Genomic DNA, 7056 nt, shown 5'->3' on the forward strand with positions numbered 1-7056 from the left:
CCTTCCTTCCTTCCTTTCTTTCTTTCTTTCTTTCTTTCTTTCTTTCTTTCTTTCTTTCTTTCTTTCTTTCTTTCTTTCTTTCTTTCTTTCTTTCTTGTTTCTGTGGTTTATTTAAGCCCAAATAAAAGGTGTATGTGAGGCATCTATTCGTTTTCTTCACTGTGCAGCCTGGCTTTGGGATTGGGATTGGTGACTCTGATGGCCAGCTGGGCTGCTCTTTCCACGATGGCTCTTGGGCTCTTGGAGGTAACATTGTGGGCAATCTCAGTGCAGTAAGACTTGTGGCACATGAGCAGCACTTCCAGCTCCTTGACGTTGTGGAGCAGGAACTTCTGGAATCCACTGGGCAGCATGTTCTTTGTTTTCTTGTTACTCCCATTACCAATGTTGGGCATCAAGATCTGGCCCTTGAATCTCTTCCGCACCCTGTTGTCTATGCCCCTGGGTTTCTGCCAGTTATGCTTAATCTTGACTGGTGGTGGATGTGCCGGAGCCTGCCTGCAACAAAAGGGAATCCTGAATTAGGGGCGAGGACGGAAAAATAAAGACATAAGACAAAGGATGGGGTCGGGAGGTCTGCAGCTCAAGACTGCAGCCCGTTTATTTTTAACTTTCCCTACTATATACTATTAGAAGTCAAGAGGTAACATAAGGTTACAATAGTCCAGAAAAACAAGGAAAATTTCAGTAAAAACAGTGCAGTAAAACAAGACAAGGTCAACTGGTAGAAAGTAAAACAAACTCTGCAGATATAGCAAAGCAATCCTGGACACCTGGTGTTTTTTAAGTAAGCCAGCTCCTTGTATGTGCCTTCAAGTGAGCACAGGGGTCAAGATGACCTTAGAGCTTTACTGTCGGCTCCCAACATGGATGAACTTCTTGGTCCCCTTTTTGATGATCTTGGGCTTCACCAGAGGTGAAGTAGCTAAGATTATAGGTTTGAAGACTGTCCCAACCTTCTTTGCTTCTAATTTCTTATTACCTACATTTAAGTTCTTAATTTATTTAGTTCCATCTTTATCATTTAATGAGACTGTTTTTTTCTTTGAGAATTATTAGTTGTCTCATAAAAACAAAACAGAATCAACCAAGCAAGTCCCAAACTAGCCTTATAGAAAATTCCCTTGTTTGGGTGGGGGTTTAGCTTGTCTAAACAAGTACAAGGCCCTGAGTTCTGATCCTCAGCACCACCACCACCAACACACACACACACACACACACACACACACACACACACAAAGTCTCCCATAACATCTAACTTTTCTAGCTTTACCCTTGTTCCATTTTATTTTTTTACTTTAATAAATATGAGTTTTAGATGGAGTTTCCAGTTGCTGATAAACATCTCTATTTTAACAGTGTTTATGTTCACAAAGCAATTGCATTATTTTCTCTCACAGCTTCAAAACAGCAATTTTGATTTCTTTGTTTTGACCCAATCATCTCTGTTTTTCCTTATAATTCTAAAACTTCCCCATCATCATATATCATTGAATGACAAGGTCTAAGTATTCCGTCATGTGTCTATCATTTTCTTTTTCCTATTATTATTAGGCCATACAAAATTTCTGGTTTTTATTAGTGTAACCACCATTTTCTGAGTTTCCTATATAGGCTTACATGCTGTAACAAACAATTATGCAATTTCCCTTCCCAAAGTAGCTGAGTTACAAGGTGGAGAGAGTGGCAACATGTTTTACCCTGAGAAAGAAATCTATTATTTTGTATCTTTTTTCTTCCCTGAACTCTTGTAAATTGTCCACTTATGAAACAGTATTCAAAGAAGTAATTGCTGGTGCAATACAAATCTAGCTACAAAGGTGAACACACCCAGTCATAAATGCCTGAATGTTCCACTGTAAACTCTTTTCTTTTTTCAGAAGCACTTGTTCCTTGTTGCTCACTACTGCTTTATTGCTTTAATTCAAAGTATGCCTTTTTTGTTGCTGTATCTATTTGCCTATACCTATCTACCAATCTATCATGTATCTGCCTATCTATCCTCTCTCTCTCTCTCTTTCTCTCTCTCTCCCTCTCCCTCTCTCTGACACCAGGACTTGAACCCAGGGCTTCAGGCTTTGGTAGGCTTTCTTGCTCATGGCTGGCACTCTACCACTTGAGGCAAGCCTTGAGTCTGTCTTTTTGCTGGCTAATTGGAGATGGAGTCTCTTGGCTTTTTCTGCCCAGACTGGCTTCAAACTATGATTATTGAGAACTCAGCCTTTTGAAATCCCATGTTTCTGTCTGATTCCCCTGTGGCCTTGTCAGATGTTTTCTGTAGCAAGATACAAGCACCCTTGAGAAACTGAGACTTCAGAAGTCTCACTCCTTGGATCTGATGTTCCCTTCTTAGACTGTGACACATGGTTTGCAGTTCTGTAATTTCCCCAAATCTTCAGCCAAAACAGGACCAGAATTTCAGGACCAGGACAGCAGAATCTAATATTAAATTACATCCCTCTATTTCCCAGAATAATTCGTGGGATAATTTTAGGGTCCCAATTCAAGTATAGTGAGCATGGGTCTTCTACATGGGTTTGCACCCATTGGAAGAGTGATCTTTTGAGTTTGTCATACATATACAACATACACAGACCTATATCCCAAGAATAAGCATTAATTGTCAGGAAATACATGTTCTAAAATTATATTGAGAAGAGAAGGAGAGGACCATTTAATTGTCACATTGGATGAGGCTGTCATGTCTTTCTTCCATCTGTAAGTTGTTTAATTTAGTGCTTGGGCTAGCCAGAGCACCAGTAATAGAGCTACTGACTCTTCAGTGGCACTTCTTTGTTTTCCAGAAAACAGACTCAGAAGTGCCCAGTCTGGCAAGGTCTCACTTGAATGCCAATTCAAAGGACCTTTGCTCCTGTTGTCATGGAGAAGGCAAAGGACAAACTTTTTCCTTTAACAGATTCATTTTTTATAATAGTTTGTTCTTGTTATATATATATTTTTGCTCTTTAAGTGATTATCTCAGAGAAAATCATTGCCGAGTTGAGCATGATGGTGCACACCTATAATGCCGGCACTCCAGAGGCTAGGGCAGGAGGTTGGCTTGAGAGTCACAAGTTCCAAGAAAGCCTAAGTTATGTAGAAATACCTGTCTCACAAAGAAAAAGAAGGTGGCTGGGAAAGTGGCTCAGTTGACTGCTTGCCTGGCTTGTATGAGGCCCTGGGTTCAATACCTCAGCAGCACATAAGCAGAAAAAAAAGCCAGAAGTGGCACTGTGGTTCCAGTGGTAGAGCGCTAGCCTTGAGCTGAAAAGCTGAGGGACAGCGGCCAGGCCCAGAGTTCAGTCCCCATGACTGGCAAAAAATAATAAAGAAAAAGAAAAAAATAGCATTATTGCCATCTCTCTTTATTTGGTAGGAATTAACTGTTACTCACTAGTGCCCAGTGACTATTATTTAATCAATTTAATTTAATCATTTAATTTAATTTAAACTTCATGAGGTAGATATTATTCTCTTTACTGTCAAATGAGAAAACATAGTCACAGTCTGGTATCACCCCCATTGTTTAGATTAGGGTTAGATTTGAAGTTTGTTTGATTACAAAGTTCATGTTTGTTGTCAAGCTATCACCACTTTAGAAAGTTTTTGGTTGTTTGATAAAATTTGGACTGTGTAGTTGTCCTATTATTGTCTGAGAATAGAATTTTGAATGCTGCGATATTTTTCAGTTTACATTTTTTTTTTTGGGTCTGGTCGTGGGGCCTGAACTCTGGGCCTGGGCACTATCCCTCAGCTCTTCAGCTCTTCAGCTAGCACTCTACCACCTGAGCCACAGCGCCACTTCTGGCTTTTTTTTTCTTTTTGCTTATGTGGTGCTGAGGAATCGAACCCAGGGCTTCAGGCATGCAAGGCAAGCACTCTACCACTGAGCCACCTTCTCAGCCCTCAGTTTACATTTATAATTCTAAGTTAATAATTGTTCAGTTTATGTTTATAATTGTAAGTTAATAATTGCTTTATGGCATTTATACTCTAGAACTTAGAATACAGGAGAAAAGATGGTTTTTTTCATTGTAGTAGAAATGTCTGTTAAGATAACTATTCATACTAGTAAATGGTTATTTGTACAGCTGGATACCAGGTAAATACAATTTGACCTTATTTTCAGGTTTCATGTTAAACATGACTTCTTCAAGTCTTGCAGGCTGGGGCAGAGCCCTTTGGGTTACAAACCATGTTTGTATTTCCTTCATAATCCTTTTAACATTTACTTTCAAGTCTGACCTGCTCAGAAATGGAGTCTATCTTACCCCAGCCCACATTCACACCCCTTTGCTATCTTGCTGGAAAGTGATCTGAGTCCTGACTCTTGTCTTTAGGCTCTGTTTGCTAGTCCTGTTTCTAGTAATACTATCTTAGTTTGGGCTCCCCTAGAAGCCCCAAATTAGACTTTTGAAAGTATTATGACTTCTAATAGCAATGTCTGCAGGGTGAATGGAACACTTTCTAGTAGCCTCGTGAGGGCAGGGGGACAAGGAAGTGAACGCTGCCATTAATGAGTGCATTTGTATTGTGTTAAAGTACATAGCATCAAGTTTACCATCCAACCCATTTCTAACCATCTTGACAGCTTGGCCATTTCAGGTACACTCAGGTTTGTGGAACTATCCTGCCATCCTTTCTTTTTCAAATGACATTGTATGCCCATAAACACTAACTCCCAGCTCCCTTCCCCTCCTAGCCCTTGCCAACTGCACTGTGGTTGGAACTCAGGGCTTTCCTTGTGCTTTCTATGTGCAAGTGCTGAACTTGAGCACAGTCCTCATTGCCTTTTGCTGTGTTTTGGTTTTGTGAGGTAGAGTCTCGCGTTTTTGCCCAGGCTGGCTTTGAACTGTACTCCTTCTGTTTCTGCCTTCCAAATAGCTGGGGTTACAGGTATGAACCACCACTCTGGACTCTCTTTTATATATATATATATATATATATATATATATATATATATATTCAAGAGTGATTTCCAAGTAAAGTGTAAGTACACCTCAAAGCACGAGAGGCAATTGGCTAAAAGTCAGCTGTCTTAATGAGAATAGTACACTTCAAGGGAGAGGTGAGCAGCTAGATAAGGGGCCAACTGTATGTTAGTTGTCAGGACTTGAGGGTCTTTTTCTTTGTTGTTGTTCTTTTGTGTGTAGGTACTGAGGCTTGAACGCAGGGCCTGGGTGTTGCTCTTTAGCTTTTTCACTCAAGACTGCTGCTCTACTCTCTGAGCCATAGCTTCACTTCTGAGTTTTTGCTAATTAATTGGAGATAAGAGTTCCCAGACTTTCCTGCCTGGGCTGACTTTAAATTACAATCCTCGTATCTCAGCTTCCTGAGTATCTAGGATTACAGGTGTGAGCTACCAGTGCCCTCCTGGCTCAGGGTTGGAGGTATTAATTCAGCGGTGTGATGTTAGTGAATGGGAATTGAATGAGACTCAATTCCTGTGGCCATCTCCAAATAAGCTGGTTATAGTTCCAAGGTTTTTCTTTTTCCCTCCTTTCCCTTTCCCCTTCCCTTCCCTTTCTCCTTTCCTTCCTTTTCTCCTTCCCTTCCCTTTCCCTGTCCCTTTCCTTTCCCTTTCCCTTCCCTTTCTCCTTTCCTTACCTTCCTTTTCTTCTTTCTGCCTGCCTGCCTTCTTCCTTCCTTCCTTTCTTCCTCCCTCCCTTCCTCCCTCCCTCCCTGCCTCCCTCCCTTCTTCTTTCTTTCCTGTTTTTTCGACAGGATGTGAGTATGTAGTCCAGCAAGGCCTGGGATTCACTATTATAGTAAAGACTAGCCTCAGACTATGTATCCTTCTGCCTCAGCCTCCTACATGGTGGGATTATAGGCATGAATCACCATGCCCAGATGAAAATCTTTTTTTTTTTTCTAATTGACTGATATACACAGCTTCTGAATTATTTTTCTTATTCTCACTCCGTGCTTTCTACACTATTCTCCATAGTGCTACCAATGATATTTTCTGATGTACAGGTTTGAATATGTCCATTTTTCCTTGAAACACTTTTGGTATTGTCATTGGGCTACAGAATTAATTTCTTGAAAACTTTATGTGGCCATTCCTAATCTATAGAATTCTTCTGCTTCTCTTAGATTCAGCCAAACCTCTCTCATCATGTGCATGATGACAGATTGCACTCTTTTAGCTTTAGTGTTACTAGGGATTGAAACTATGGCTTTGGTCACCGAGGTGAAGGCTGTACCACTGAGCCCCATCCCCATCCCCATCTCCAGATCAAACGCTTTAATCACCTTGAACTTCTCTCATGCAGTTACCAAGGTACTCAGTGTTTTCTTTTTATTTTATTTTATTTTATTTGTGAAAATACTGTACAGAGGGGTTACAATTGCATGGGCAGGATAATGCGTACATTTCTTACCAAGCATTGCAGCCTCCTCCTTTGTTTACCCTTCACATCACTTCCCAGCCTCCCCCCTCCCCCCCCATCAGTGTTTTCTTAATTGGCAAAAGCCGATGTCCTCACAGAGGCTTATCTCCTCTCTGAAGTTTTCTCTCATCTACAGAACTAATCTTTTGCCTCCTGTTTACTGTCTGGATATTCATCCTGGCATGAAGCTTCTGATATTGAATTTTTAGTATTTATGTAGTTCTCTTTAGATGTCAAGCTAGACCAGTGCCCATTATGGCATACACTTAAAAATGTGTTTTGCATTAATAATGACTAATTAAGTGACTGGCAAAGCTTATTAAAAAGACAAAGACAAACTAATGAACCTCTACAGGTGATGCAAGTCATGGGTGTGATAGGTTATCTGGGTTCTGAGTGCTTTTAAAGAGAAATAAAACACTATTTTGATGTTATAGTGTAGGTCAATGTTAGATCTCACCACTAGAAGGAACCCTATTTCAACTTACATCTAGTAGGAAATTGAGGGTGCTCAGCAGGTGTGCCAACAATAGAAAAGAGGTGAACAGACAAGAGCAAATTCATGGAGCATGATCAACATTTAGTAGCACATACACCAGGTGCCTGGACATCTGCATGTACATTAGGTGTTAAGAAGGGAGCTGTCTTTTTTTTTTTTTTTTTT

General features: G+C 40.4%; 1 protein-coding gene and 1 pseudogene across 1 annotated transcript in view; both read right to left on the minus strand.

Moving 5' to 3' along the window:
- Adh5 (alcohol dehydrogenase 5 (class III), chi polypeptide) overlaps positions 1-7056 on the minus strand; it is a 51872-nt gene that overhangs the window by 31890 nt on the left and 12926 nt on the right. The window lies entirely within an intron of this gene.
- LOC105995849 overlaps positions 144-7056 on the minus strand; it is a 17810-nt pseudogene continuing 10897 nt past the window's right edge.

The sequence above is a fragment of the Dipodomys ordii genome, unplaced genomic scaffold (assembly GCF_000151885.1).
Source record: "Dipodomys ordii isolate 6190 unplaced genomic scaffold, Dord_2.0 Scaffold122, whole genome shotgun sequence".
Lineage (NCBI taxonomy): Eukaryota > Metazoa > Chordata > Mammalia > Rodentia > Heteromyidae > Dipodomys > Dipodomys ordii.